This window comes from Protopterus annectens, chromosome 9.part0 (assembly GCF_019279795.1).
Source record: "Protopterus annectens isolate FY-2018-M chromosome 9.part0, PAN1.0, whole genome shotgun sequence".
Taxonomy (NCBI): Eukaryota; Metazoa; Chordata; order Ceratodontiformes; family Protopteridae; genus Protopterus; species Protopterus annectens.
Genome location: NC_056743.1, coordinates 1,314,362,106 through 1,314,377,805, shown reverse-complemented (window position 1 = coordinate 1,314,377,805; position 15,700 = coordinate 1,314,362,106). Strand labels below are relative to the sequence as shown.

At 38.6% G+C, this 15,700-nt stretch overlaps 1 protein-coding gene across 1 annotated transcript in view; it reads left to right on the top strand.

The window, feature by feature from the left end:
* LOC122812035 (lysine-specific demethylase phf2-like) overlaps positions 1 to 15,700 on the top strand; it is a 58,027-nt gene that overhangs the window by 20,885 nt on the left and 21,442 nt on the right. The gene's annotated exons all lie outside the window — the stretch shown is intronic.

Genomic DNA, 15,700 nt, shown 5'->3' with positions numbered 1-15,700 from the left:
GGACAGAATACATATTAGAAAAAATTTATTCATATGCAACTTCTCAACTATCTAATAGACAACTAGCTAATGTCTTCAACACAACATGGCTTCTGTCTTCATCACTTCTCAACTACTGCTTTGCTGAACTTTGTTAGTATTGTCAACACCCACAGAAATGCCATAAGCCTAGTCTCTACCATCTTCCTAGACTTATCCAAAGCTTTTGATACTACCTACCTCCAGAAGATCTTACATAAACTCTCATCCATAGGCCTCTACCAGATCTTCACTGCAGTGGTTCCATAGCTACCTCTCAAACAGAACAAAAGCAGTGAAATGAAAAAATGATTTCTCTACTTTCTTGCCAGTAAGTATTGGTATCCCACAAGGATCTATACCAGGCTCCATACTTTCCAACATAGTCATCAATGACGTCAACACTGCTACAATAAATGCTATCCTAGTTCAATATGCTGATGACATGACCCTTATCTGCTCTGTCAATCTTCTCTAAACTCCGAGACCTTATACAATGATCCTTCCTAGCCATTGAAATATGATGTAATCATTTACAGCTACTTGTAAACCCTAAAAAGCTGAATTACTTATCTTCACCCCAAAACAACACTATTTTCTATAATCTCTGCCAACAACACAATGGTAGGAAAAAGTAAACCAAACGAAATTACTGGGTGTCATCATAAATGACCAGTTGAAATTTGATCACTATATATCACACATGGTTAAAAAAAACTCATCAGTAACTAGATACATTATACAGGGTAAAAACCTACCTCACTGAGATAGCCAGAAGATGTATGGCCTCTACTTTCTTACTGCCATCTCTCCTTTATTCTGTCCAACTCTTCAATAACTTTCAAGTCTCACAATTATCCTGACATGAGCAATGTTACAATAAAATAGCCAAATTTGCAGTAAGCTATAACAACACACCAACACTTTTCTAAACGGGTTAGAACTACAACATCACTTATCTCTCTCTTTCTCTCTCTCTCTCTCTCTCTCTCTGTAACTGCAATACATAGACTTCTCTATAATCAGAAAATTGTCCAGCCCTTAGGTTCATAGGTTCATAGGTTCATAGGTAGGTAGGTACTAGGCTATCGGCCCTGGGGCCTATACAAGCCCAGCCAAAAAGGTTCCCTGGCTTTTGCCACCCAAGAAAATTATTTTCCTGTGCCACTGTCGAGCAGAGCCACAGAGGTGATCCCCGGAGTGAATTTTCTTGAAGAGTGCTAATGAGGAGCTTTGTTTGATATAGATAGGTAGTTTATTCCAGAGTATGGGAAGTCTCTGGGACAGGAATCTATCCCTCCGGCATGTTCTGTTTATTGTGGTGACAAGGTTTAGGTCCCTAGAGAGTGTAGCTCGGAGGGATTGGGATTTCTTTAAGTGGAGCATGTCCAACAGCTCTTGGTTTGACATAGCTTTGTATGTTAACAAACATACTTAACAAACTTAATACAACACTACTCCTGAAACTAGAGAAAAAACACTAATCTCTACAACCAAATCATGTAATACTGTAGGTAACTCTCTATATTCAAATAGTGTACATAAATTATGGAACCACATCCTGCTAAAACTGAAATTCATTCAAAATACAAACTCATTTAAAACACAACCAAAACTTCACTTATCAAATCATTGAATGTTTGTTTAAAAATGTTTGTAATATGCTAGAGCCCCCCTCCCCCAGTTTCTGACGAAAAGGGTTTTTTGATTAAACTCCGTTAGACAAACCCAATAAACAAAAGCAAAATAAAATAAAAAATAAACAGACTTATAGGTTTAGAAGTGTATTTGAGTAAAGACTGGCACCTGCCTTGTCACTTATCCTTTTAAAAGTATTACATTGTTGAACATGTACTTTCATGTCAGAAAGTTTAATTAATAACACAGAAAGAGAGAAAATATGGCATCATGCCTCTCAGCTGTAGCTAATTAAAATGAATGCTCCTCATTTTGAGTTTTAAAAATTGCAAGCAGTTAGACATTGAAAAGGTCTATCTGACACTCACCCTTAAGACATTTAAAGCATGAATTAATTTTAACCATACTGTGAACTTCCCATTTAAAATTGCTGTCAGTGTTCCACAGTTCATAGGTTAGTACTAGGCTAACTGCCCTTGCGAGCCATTTTAAGCCTAGCCAATTATCCCTTTTGAGACTCAAACCATGTACTGTGTGTTTGTAAGGCAAATGCCTTAACCATTAGGCCATCCTCCCAACTCTTACCTGCCCATTTTTTCCACATTAAATGAGATAGTGTTCCATATCTGGGATACAGAAAGTTGAGAGCTATGTGTAGTGCAGCCTCAGTGAGATGCATGTCCCAGCTGGCATTTATCTAGTAGAAGTGTGTACCATACAATATGCAAGTCATCATAAATGGCTCATTGGAATTAAAACTACATATTCTAAATCTAAGATTCTATCTATATATGTATATATTCATCTGTATATGTGTATGTACATATAAATGATGTTATTGTACATTTCTTTCACAAAACTACAAGTAACTGCATTCATCAGCAAGCCATATTGTATCTCACCTAGCAATGCAAAATAAACCACCCACATAATGAACTTAAATTCTATATCTTATAAAAATTATAATTTCTGCTTTTACATTGGGATTTATATAAAATTACAATTTATGCTTTTACATTGAGATTTATACCCCATATGACCCAATACAGGCATCTTCACCCCTTAAACCCCTATGATTGCAGAGCCACAGAAACAAGGAAAACGTGGATGAAATGTGAATCACCTGAGACACTCCAGAGATCTGTCTTGTTTCTTCAACAATCTTCATAAGTGGAGTAATTAATGGCTATGTTTATATCAGTCGCCTGATCTTCTTTTTGAAGCAGTTATTGCCATACTTCAACCTGTCCTGCAGCATGACTTAAGGGCTCTCTCTCTTTAATGCTTGAATCTCATATTTCAAACAGTACCTGTTTTCTTGCAATTGGACTGTTAGTGATGCTTCCAGTGGCAGTTGATGACTTCATATCAAGAAGAGGGGTGCAGGAAGTAACTAAAGGAGAAGAAATGATTGGATTTATATTTTGTCCGGTCAGTGACAGAAGGATCAGTCACTTCCATCCACAAACTTCCTTATACACACACACACACACACACACACACACACACACACACACACACACACACATGGAAATTTACCCACCAATTACAGCCATTATATTGAATGAGAACACATTTGATTGTGATCAAATGAATACATAAATAATAGCATAGTAATATATTTCAGATTGATGCTGTCAGCCACATACAACCATCACTCCAAACACATTCAGATGTGCCCACAGAGAACAGCCATTTTATTGATTGTATAGACCTCAGATGTCTGATTGTGATCAAATGAATGAATGAATAGTTGCTACTGTAATAAATTTCACATTGTCTGTGTCAAGACACATGCAATGTAACCATATACAACCTACCACATACACAGATGTGCCCACCAGTTGAAAACACTTTACTGATTAGGTATATCTCAGATGACTGATTATGATGAAAAGAATGAATACACACATAAATAAATGGTACAGTAATATATTTCAAATATATTTCAACTCATTGTCAGATGCATAAATGCAATTCATTATGACTGTAACTCTCCCGCAGGTGTGCCCAGCAATTACACCAACTTTGCTGACTGCATACACAGGACCTCAGTGCTTGATTGACCTCAGTTGAATGAATGAATAAATAAATAAGTAAATAATGACCACAGTAATGTATTTTAACTCATTGCTGTTAGACACATACAATGATGCATTGGAACCATTTAAACCCTGTAGTACAAAACATACCACACACACACACACACACACACACACACACACACACACACACACACACACACACACACAAACACATGGGATGAGGAAATATAATTTCTTTCTCATGTTTCATTAGGCATACTAAATGCCTTTTATGGTGTGCCAAACATTAATTCTATGGCTAATATTATATCTGAGTCCATTGTCATTCTCATGTCTCTTAAAAGAAATGTGGCTACAACACACACACACACACACACACACACACACACACACACACACACACACACACACACACACACAACACATTCTAACTCAGGTTAGTCAACTTAAAGATGAAAAACTATATACCATTATAGAGGCTACAGCTAGCCTGCAGTAGCAATTGACCAGGATCATAATCACACACAACATCATCATCATATTATTATTATTATTATTATCATGTTGATGAAATTTTTTTTTGTCCAACCGCGTGTACACTGCAACAAGCCTGCCAACTCCCAACTTTTCACAGCTTATCTTCACTAGTAAAACCACAATAGGCAGCATTAACCTATTTTTCAATTTATTCATGTATTTAGCGAGTTTGGTGCATTTTATTACTAGGATTTTTAAAGTCCACACTCAGTACTCCATCTAGTTGGCATATTTTCCCTAAATATCCTGGCCTGCTCAACAACTCGCCATTTGGACAACCCCCCCCCCCCATTTAACACAACAACTACCTGATCTCGAGTAGTTTGTTTTTATTTTTAATTTTAATTTTAATTTTAATTTTTATTAAGATTTTATACCTTAAGCCTCCTGCTATGGTTTGACATTGGTATGAGTTTAAACTCTTAAATTTTTTGTAGGATGAAAACACCAACATTTGTTAATTTTGATTTAGACCCAGAGCTCAGCACCGCTCCCACACCATTGTAGATTTGGCCACGCACTCACTGCAGCAGACCAGCCACAGCATGGTTTTCCTCGGAGAGTAATGCCACAGTAGAAAATTTTGAATATATTTCTGTTTCGCTCCAGTTTGGATTGATCCATCATGACTATTAATACTATTGATGTGAAAGGCTTGATATGGACTATTTTTTACATATTTTTTACACATTTCTTATATATTTTTTATATATTTTTATATTTTTTGGATTTTTTTTTTTGGTTATGTTTTATGGTTATTTAGGGCTTGTTTGAATATGGAGCCCCAGGGTCCTCACAGAGCATTCCAGCTGATAGGCATACTACCCCAGCATCCCAGGCTGTCTCATCCACATGCCACGAGGACGCCCTCTCCCCACCATCTCCTAGCGAATTCATCCAACAGCATGTGTTTTATTCAAACTCCACACATCGTTTGCCATTTATTCACCATTGGTTCCTTCCTTTTCTATTTAGTCTGTTTAGAAAATATCAAATACTTTTCTGTAAAAACAATCTAGCTATTCATAGTTATACACTCGAAGCCTCCCCGTTGAAGATTCCAAAAGCATTGGAAAAACTCAGTGCACCTATTACCCACTCAGTTTCATTCATGCTTGTCTTCCCTTGAATGGAACTTATTCAAGTTTGGGTACTCAAGCGGATTTTATCCTAGCCTAAGACCTAACCCAACATAAGATGGGCATTTTGATTTTAAGTAAAACATAACATATTAGCCTTATTAGAAAGACGAGTGGATTTTACTTTTACATTATGTGCATGGAACTGATGCACACAAGGGGACAACATTTTCTGCATTTTTTGTGTTTTTGTGATTTAACTGATTACTCTGTTCTTGATTGTATTTCCAGTCTGAAGATTTTGTTAACTAAAACTAACATTAAAGTGTGTTTAATGTAATTTAATGTACTGAAACATTAATAAACGGCACAAGAGGGCCATACATGTTGTCACCATTGTACATGACCAGGCTACCCAGTCACTCAGCCAAAGGGATTGGCCCATTAAAGGCTATGCCCACACCACTCCCCCTTGGGATGATTGGCTCCAGCTCCATAACCCAACCCACCACTTCCAGTATAAATGTAACTCCAAAACGCTATCGTTAACACACTGACCTGCGCTCAGGCAGCTTCATGAAATGAATGTACTTTGCTGAAATTTACAATAAAGGAGACGCTTTCGACTTTATCTAGACTGAGGTATCTTATTTCCAGCGAAACAACATCATTTTATGTACTTCACTCACAACAGTCTTTTTAAAGACTTATTAATCTCCCTCTTCTTCCATTTTAGCTAATGCCACAACAGCCCTTATTAGGGCTACACACAAGCTCTGCACTGAAGCCCGCTGCAGATCCCTTACAAGAGTCTGTAATAAAGTCCTTATAAGGACTACCATCAAGGTCCTGTTTTAGCATTAGCTGAGGTTCACCCAACAATTAGAAGCCCTTATCAGAGCTGGTAGGACTGGATCAGATGGGTAGAGTGCAGTGTTTTTTAGTGTTAATTCCAGCACGTGCAGTACTTTTCTCACAATAGTCTTTGTAAACACTTTCTCTACATCAGCCAAACCCAGTCTTTCTAAAGACTCACTATCCTAAATGGCCAGTCTTGTTTTAGACTACCCCTAAAAAGGACTAAAAAGGACCACCACCACAACAGCCCTTGTTAGGGCTACATGCACAAGATCTGCACCAAAGCACCCTGCAGATCCCACATGAGATTCTGGAACAAAAGTCCTCTTCAGGATTAACACGGAGGTCCTGATCCCACATGATCTTGGGCTTACCCAACAACATAAAAGCCCTTGTCAGGGCTGTTTAGTCTGAGGCGGTCTGTACATTTCGGCTCAAGTCCTAAGGGCCCACCTAACCTGAGCCCACTACAGGACTACAGACTAATTTCTCCAGGAGGACTCCCACAGCCAAACCAAGCAGACAAGGAACTGGGTCCTTGCCCAAAGCCCTACTATGAGTTTTAAGAGTTTTCTGCAATTTTACTTTATTCCTATCTTCACGGGGTAGGCAACACTCTTTAGAGGAAGTACGCTTAATTTTGAATCCAGATTCTAAATTACGGGATAAATTTCTGGGCTGCATTGTCAATGTGATAGTTGCAAAGGAAGTCATGCTTGTTAAAGGATATGATTATGCATTTCTTGACATTTAATTTTATTCCATGGTTTTGACACCACCTATTTGTTTGGGAAGGGCCCTCTTGTAGGATCTTGGTATCCTCTGGGGTGTTTATAACGGTGCCAGGTTTATAGTCATCTGTAAATTTGGTCAACCATTAAACCTCAACAGTAGTTTTGTTTCTCTGAAATGGCAGGTGTATCTGTATTATGGTATAATCACCTTATTCTCTGTTTGGAATATAGATTTAAATGCTGAGCTATTTTGAAAACAGCCTAGCAGAGTAAGGTGACTTATTTTTTAACAAAAATTAGAAATCTGCACATGAACAAAGTTCAAACTTCTGAAATGGGAACGATGACCATTATTAAGTAAACATTAACTGAAAAAAATTAAACAACTCATTTGGAAGATTGCAGACTGACAATCTAGTACCATAAGTCAGGCCTGGACTGATTACTGCTCCTCCTGGAAGTCTGACTTCAACATAATCGACATATGAATAGGTTCATAGATTAGTACTAAGCTAACTGCCCTTGCGAGACATTTTAAACCTAGCCAATTATCCCTTGTGAGACTCAAACCCTGCACCTTGTGTTTGTAATGCAAACACCTTAACCATTTCTTCCTTACAGCCTTCCATGTTCCCTATAAAAAAACAAATATTTTATTATAGCTGATTTTCCTTCATCAGCTTCAGTCTGTGGACTTTTCTTTGCCTTTGAATTTTTACTTTGTTTCTTACCAGTATATCTGGAAGTCTGCTACACTTTCTAGCACTTTCTAACACAATAGTGTTTTAGATTCTGCTGATTTATTTGTTTCTCTACTTGCAAATATATTTCACCACTTCTGGCAGGTACATTTTTACTCGTGAAATGTCAGCAGACTTAATGAATAACCAAGACACAGAAAATTTGGTGAAGCCTTGTAGAGCTGTAGCCTTGCTAAAATGTGTACTCCAATCCAGACTTCTCTATAAGAGGTAGCATACATTACTTGCAAATTATCGTAACTAGTTATTTAGCATTAAAGATATACCCCATAGCTAGTATCTACCTAATGTCTTTTCTAAACATATGCACAATATATACAGGTTGCCGGAAGGACTGACAAGGATTCCCTACAGTTTTTCTAACTTTGATGTTGAATGAAGAATGCTTTTAAAACGCAATTGTTGAGTCTTGCATCTCCCATGATTGTAACAGTTGATATGTAGCCTAATGGTTTTACCTTGGATTTTCTCCTATATCTGTTGGACTTTTGTTATTAAATTTAAGCTGTCTGAGGCAGATCTTTGATGATGAGACTTAAAGGAGATAAAGATGACTGGGTGGAGGTCTGCACGACCTTAGCCTACAAGGGTGTAAGTATTCTCTTTGCTATGTATGGTTTAATTAGCAGTTTCATTTGTCCAGTCTGATTTATATCCTGTTGCATGGTGTTTGAATTTCTAAATGAAAATTTTAGTAAGTTTCTTGCCTGCATAGAAATGTTTTTTTTTCTTCTGTGAATAGAAAAACATTTTAACAGAAAATAACCAAAGTGGATTTTTTATCCTCACACCATGTCCAGTCTTCCTTTCATTTTGCATTTATTTATATATTTGTGCATTTTTTTAACCAGGAAGTAACCTTTCAGTCACAACCTAGGCTAGCAGGCACAAATTCTGTCTATCACAGAATGCTAGAATAGTAAAGAGAAACATATTACAAACCCGGACCAAAACACTAAAGGTGGAGGCGTGTCCATATTCATTAAGGATATCCACATCTCCAAGCTGTTGCTCAGCATAATGCATCCGGGATTATCCAAGTTCAACTAACTCTGGGCAAAACCGCAATCCAGATTGTAGCTTGCTACAGACCCCCCACCATGCCCCAGGATTCCCACTCCTCTTTTCTTGATACACTGGAAAATATTAAGGTACAACCCAACACTCTAATAATGGGTGATTTCAACTACCCTACCATTAACTGGGAAAACTACTCATGTACCAACTCTTTCGCTCAACGTTTTCTAGAAATCATCAATTCCAATGCCTTGGATCAACTTATCTACACCCCCACCAGGGGCAGCAATATCCTAGACCTGGTCATCACCAACATGGGTGACCGGTGTTCCACACCAGAGGTCAGCTGCTCGTTGGTCAGATCCAACCACAAGCTAATCACCCTAGACATCCACATCCCACTCCCACCCCCCATTAGGAAAACAACCGTAAAAAAATTCTCCAAAGCCAACTTCATGCTTCTTAAGACAGAAGTGGCAAATTTCATGACACCCATGCAGATGGACAATAGAGGTGCGACTGCTGAATCCTACGCAAATGCACTTTATAAGCACTTACATGAGTGCATGAATCATGCCATCCCTAATAGAACCAAGATGCTATCCTCCAAAAAAGGAAGCCAATCGTGTGGTCTTCTGCCATAAACAAACTCTACAACAGAAGAAAGAAACTGTTGCAAAAAAGAGTAAAATCCCACGATTGGAGGAACTCCCTGGTCAGCCTCAGTAAGAAGCTGAGATCCCTCATAAGATCCTCCAAAGCTAGTTATGAAAACAAAATTGCCACTGATTCTAAAGACAACCACAAAGCATTCTATAGCTATGTCAAAAATCTCAATGGCAACACTCAGATCTGCTCTGAGTTACAGCACAATGACACTAAAAATACAGAACCAACTGATATTGCCAACATCCTGGCAGATAGGTTCAGTGCTAACTTTACCCCCCTCTCACCCTCTAAAGGGCCAATCTTTATACCGGAAGAATGCAAAGTTCCTGTAATCATGGCTGCACAGGTAAAAACCTCACTCTCCAAAGCCAAGAACACAGCATCCATGGAATCTGACAACATCCCAGGCTGCCTTCTACATGAACTACAGAATGAACTGGCACCCCACCTCAGTACCATGTTCAATCATAGCCTCACCTCAGGCTTTGTGCCCATTGAATGGTGCACAGCGACAGTTATCCCACTCCACAAAGGGAGGGGGGCCATAACGGACCCTGGGAACTACCGCCCCATTAGCCTGACGAGCCTCGTCTGCAAGGCCATGGAACGTATCATCATGGAACTCATAAACAAAGACATTGGAGATCTCCAAACTCTGGACCCCACACAGCTTGGGTTTGTAAAAGGCAGATCATGTCTCCTAAGCCTGATAGACTTCTTTGAAGTAGTCACCAAAGCCATAGATGAGGGTAAGGTGGTTCACACAGCCTATCTAGATCTCGCCAAGGCATTCAATACCATCCCTCACTCTGGAATTATAGATAAACTCACTAAACTAGGTATAAATCCCTATGTCACAAGATGGGTTGCCAACTGGCTTACTGACAGAACCCACACTGTGAAAGTAGCAGACTCCAAATCAGACTTCAAACCAGTGACAAGTGGAGTACCACAGGGTTCAGTCCTGGGTCCACTCCTGTTTGGTATCTACTTCTCTGAAGTACAGGCTAACACAGAAGGTCTTTGGCTAATTAAATTCGCAGATGACTGCAAACTAGGAGCCATAATCGAAACTCCTAACGATGTGGACATCCTAAAAAAGGGCCTCACTGAGACAGATGCCTGGTGTCAAAGACATGGTCTCAAGCTCAATGCCAGAAAGTGCATTGTCATCCCCTTTGGTAAATACTCTGTACCCATGAACTACCACATAGGCGGTAGTCTACTTAACACCAAAAGTATGATAAGAGACCTTGGGACACAGGTGGACAGTAGTCTCTCCTTTGATAATCACACCACCACAGTGGTCAGGAAATCCTTCTACGTGGCACACCTCATCACAAAAGGTTTCTCATCCAGAAAAAAAGAGGTCATTGTTCCCCTCTACTCATCACTCATTAGACCCATTATAGAGTACAACACCCCTTTTGGTATGTGCCTCACAAGACATCTACAACAACTGGAAAGGCCGCAAAAATACCTCACAAAGAGGATTACTGGCCTCAGACAGATGCCTTATGCAGACCGTCTCAAAAAACTCCAGCTTTACTCCATCACATATCGCCTACTCAGAGGTGATCTCTGCCTAACATACAAAGCTATGTCAAACCCAGAGCTGTTGCACATGCTCCACTTAAAGAAATCCCAATCATTCCGAGCTACATGCTCTAGGGACCTAATCCTTGTCACCACAATAAACAGAACAGGAGGGATAGATTCCTGTCCCAGAGTCCCAGAGACTTCCCATACTCTGGAACAGACTACCTATCTATGTCAAACAGAGCTCCTCATTAGCACTCTTCAAAAAAATCTTGATGATTGGATGGGAAATAGGAAATTCACCCCGGGGATTACTTCTGTGGTTCTGCTTGACAGGGGCACAGGAAAATAATTTTCTTGGGTGGCGAAAGCCAAGGTACCTTTTTGGCTAGGCTTGTATAGGCCCTAGGGCCAATAGCCTAGTACCTACCTATGAACCTATATTAAGGTGCTAAGCAGGCTGAAAGTACTAAATAACGGGCACTATAATTGAGGGAGTACAGATACAGAAAAAGAAATGGAGAGATTCAGAAATAAGCTATGTCAGTGTGCAGGGCTCTGCATTCCATAGAATTGCATGGAAAGCACTGTCTGATTCATAAACCCCTGCAATGCAATGGAGCAAGACTGAGCAAGACCACTTTTATGATCCTGGTCCATTGCATCTGAATCACATACTGCTATACTAATGACCTCATCTCCTGACCGCATGCCATTTACAAGCCAGGCAACGGTGTATTATATGCTAGATCCACTAGCATAACGTAATGTACACCAATGGCCCACAAACAGTCATTGCAACAGCTATGACATCAGTGATCTTTCTCCCCTGTTAGTATATGTCTCAGCAGGTAGCACTGAACAGGCTACCAACTTTCACTGTCACACAGCAAATAGCCCTACCCCAATCTCTGCTACATGGCAGAAAAGTCCCTATCAAATACTGAGTCCAGTACAAGGTCGGCACACCTGCCACAAATTACCATGTCCAGTCAATGAGAGTAATTCAGGCTGGCAACATACAGCAGCTGAGTACTGTACATTCCGCATTACAAAGTAGCCACTTTACCTTCTTGGAAAGGCATGCTATAAAACTAGCAGCTGCCTGACACAGTAGTGTTGCATAGTGCTGTCAGGGTACACATTCTGGTCAAATGAGTGCCTCACACAGATTAGTACATTTCACACTTTTATGTGACATTCAAAAAACCAGGACAGCAGCTGTGCATCCATAAGTACTACTATGATCCAATTCTGAGTAGCAATAGAGCGTGGTGCTGTACTAAAGACAGGAAGTAGACTACAATACATTCTGTACACTATCTTTGAGAATATCAGGGAGATTTATACATTTTAGTAATTCAGATATTTATGAATACACACAGTGAGAAGAAACAAAACATGGTTTCTGAAGGTGCATAAATTAGGATAGGTACCTTGAAAAAAGAAAAGGTAGGAAAGCTTTTATATGCAAAGGAATTATGCTGCATAGGAACCAGTTTATAAAATTTCCCCTCTGTAATTTAAGATGTAGGAGCCTTTGCAGGGGACAGAATAATAGTCTGAGTCTCACAGTAGGTAATGATTAAAAAAGTGAATGATGAAACATCTACCCCATGTAAGCTAAAGCTTGCAATCTCAAAAGCTCAGAAAAAAAAAATTAAAGAATACATAAAGTGGGGGGCTTCACCCCCCCACACACACCCCCTACTTAAATATACCAACTCCCAGATCTCACTACAGTGCCAAAAATAGAAAAGTAACAGAAATGACCGAGCAAATTCTTTCCTTTGCTGTTTTGCCTTTTCGTTGTTTTAAGTTCGACCAAGACACATTCGATAGAATGCATCTTCGGTCATCTAATAGGAACCCTGATTATTAGTAACTCTAAGGATATGAATAAGTGAAGGGCAAGAATTTAGAAAACAAAAGTTATAGATGACTGTGGGAGATAGAAAGGTGACACTGTCATTTCACAGTCAGTACAGCAAGGTACTTAAGGAAACAGAGAATGTTTAAATTCTGTGTGATCGCGTAAGATTCCTTCAGGTGTTCCGGTTTCCTCCCACATCCCAAAGACATACTGTAGGTGGATTGGACACTCTAAATTGGCCCTAGGTGTGAGTGCATGCATGTGTGTGCTTTCTGTGGAAGGTTGGGCGCCGGGCTGGCAACTCAACACCGTAAAACTCCACTGTCAATCATGAGCGGACAGGTGATCAGCTGTGGCGACCCCTAAATGGAAAAAGCTGAAAGAAGAAGAAGTTGGCTGGACATCTGATTAGTGTGAATGCCCTTCTTTTTTCAGTAAACTCTGTGCTGGAAATAATGTAAAAAGAATCATCTGGCCTCGTGCCAAATAATAGATTTTGGTTTTCTTACTTACTGCATTTTTTATTGGTTTAAATCACATTATGAAAACATAACATAATGTTTCATACATTCCTTTCTTGATCAAATGCTAGACACAAAGCCAAAGTTCTTAACTCTTTAAATGTCTAAGGGGGTATTCAAATAATGCTGAATATTTTAGACATAACATTTTTTTCAGCAAAGATTCAACTTAAACATACTAGGTTTTTACAGACCCCTGGGCAGTTAGGTTCAAGAAGTGAAAGGTCTTATGAAAAAGAATAAGATCAGCAAGTGGTGCAGTGGTGAGTGGTTAACATTGTCACCTCACAGCAAGTGGTTCTCCAGTTCGATTCTTGGCTGGGGTGCCTTATGTGTAGAGTCTGCATATCCTTTTTGTGTTCACATGGGTTTCCTTTGGGTACTCCGGTTTCCTCCTACATTCCAAAGATGTGTCTGGAGCATTTCTTCCCAGGACTCCAGTGAAAATAGGCTCTGTCCTAATTGTACTTTCCTGGTCAACAACTGTTAAATAAATACATGTGTGCAAAGGGACTGATATCATTCTGGTAGGAGATTTAAATTTGTCATCTATAAACTGGATTAATATAACTAGGAAGACAAGGTAGGATCATATTATAACCATTGCACTTACCCAGAAAGTAACAATGCCAACACAAACTGATAACATTTTATACCTAACGTCAGAGAAAGAAAAACATATCCGGCATGGAAACTGGTGCACCTTTAGGCAGCTTAGTCATTTGATTATTAGCCATATGTGAGTATAGAATTTGAATCTGGAAGTAATGCCTGTGAAATACACAGAAACTATTTTAAAGAAAATTTTACTACTGTAAATGAGGAATTATTGAAGTGGAAATGGAGCAAATAATTTAACTAATGAAGTCCTGAGGACACGGAGGCTATTTTACAATAATTTGGGGTGTGCAGAAGAAGAATATAAAATAAATCAGGGCTAAAGAGATGGAAAAGAAGAAAGGTAGTAACAGCAGAGGTTAAAACAGCACTAGAATAAAAAATAAATATATATTAAAAACAACAGTGGTAAAGGATGAAAGGGGACCAATTGGAGTCTAATAAGATGACATATATAAATAGCATAAAAGTATCTAAGGCCATTATTAGAAAAGAAAAAAAGAAGACATGAACTTAAGGTAGCAAATTATGTCTCAGACAACAAGAAATGTTTTGTTAAATAATGTAGCATGGAATTGTAAAGGGAAGTGTGGAAAAAGTATCTTAAACATAGATGGCAATGATGGTTCTGATCTTTACAGCTGTTACAAAGTACCTCACTACCACTTTTTCTCCAGTATGTCAATCTGATTTAGGTAATGAATACTTGTGCACATACAGTACAGCAACTGGAGAATGTCCCAAATTCAATCTGTGATACAGTCACTGCATACGGTTAGGAAAAATAAATAGCCTTATTATATCCAGTATATTAGAAGCTGTATACAGGAAAGTTAGAAAGAAAAGTGCTGAGCAATGTTTTATGTTCTCTCATAATAGAATGTGGAATATAGTAGTCCTATATAGAAAGGTTGGAGGTATCTTTAAAGCTGGAGACCAATACGCCTCACCAGTATATTGGGAAAATGTTTTGAAAGGATACTAAAAGAAATGATAGAATCTTAGAATCTACTGCAGGCCTAAATTACATTGATATATATCAATAATGCTTCATTCACAAAAGATCAACTACAACAAAGCTCATATACTTCTACTCAGATGTAGTAAGAGCCATATGTAAGAATTTACCTGCGGATATTGTATATTTTGGCCTCACAAAGGTCTTTGACTCTGTTCTACATAGACCAATAATAAATGCTTTGAAGGAAGGGACAGACTGATTTCTGCTAAGTGTTTTACATACCATACTCTGTGAAGTGCTATGCATGAAGACGTTTTCAGCAAATATTCTTCAGAAAGGGGTGCATTTCAATGTTTTATTTGTAGATCACTTAAAGTAATTTATTCTGCAAACTCAGCTTTGACCACAGGACTTAGAACAACACAATACAGTAATTAGAGTCTCACACCTTATTTTGGCACTCAGTTTGTTTTGAGTATGAATTATGTCATCACCTATTCAGGTCAGCCACTCACTTACTCATTCCCATACATTCTTTGGTATTTATCTGTATTTGCACATCCTGATAGCTTTTTCTCAGTATTTTATTTTTACTTATAACATTTTCAAGTGATGTGACTATGAGACTTCTCTAATCAGTGGTAGTTAAAATAAAATGAAAACACTCACATATAATGCACATATGTTTCTTGCATTAATATTTGTTTGCCTGTTTGAAATGTGTTTGTTTATTTATTTATTTATTTGTGTTTCCCAGAATATGGGCAATGACCATTTCCTGTGGAATCCCAGTAAGAAAAGCTCCAAAAGTGGAACAGTGTATAACCAGAGT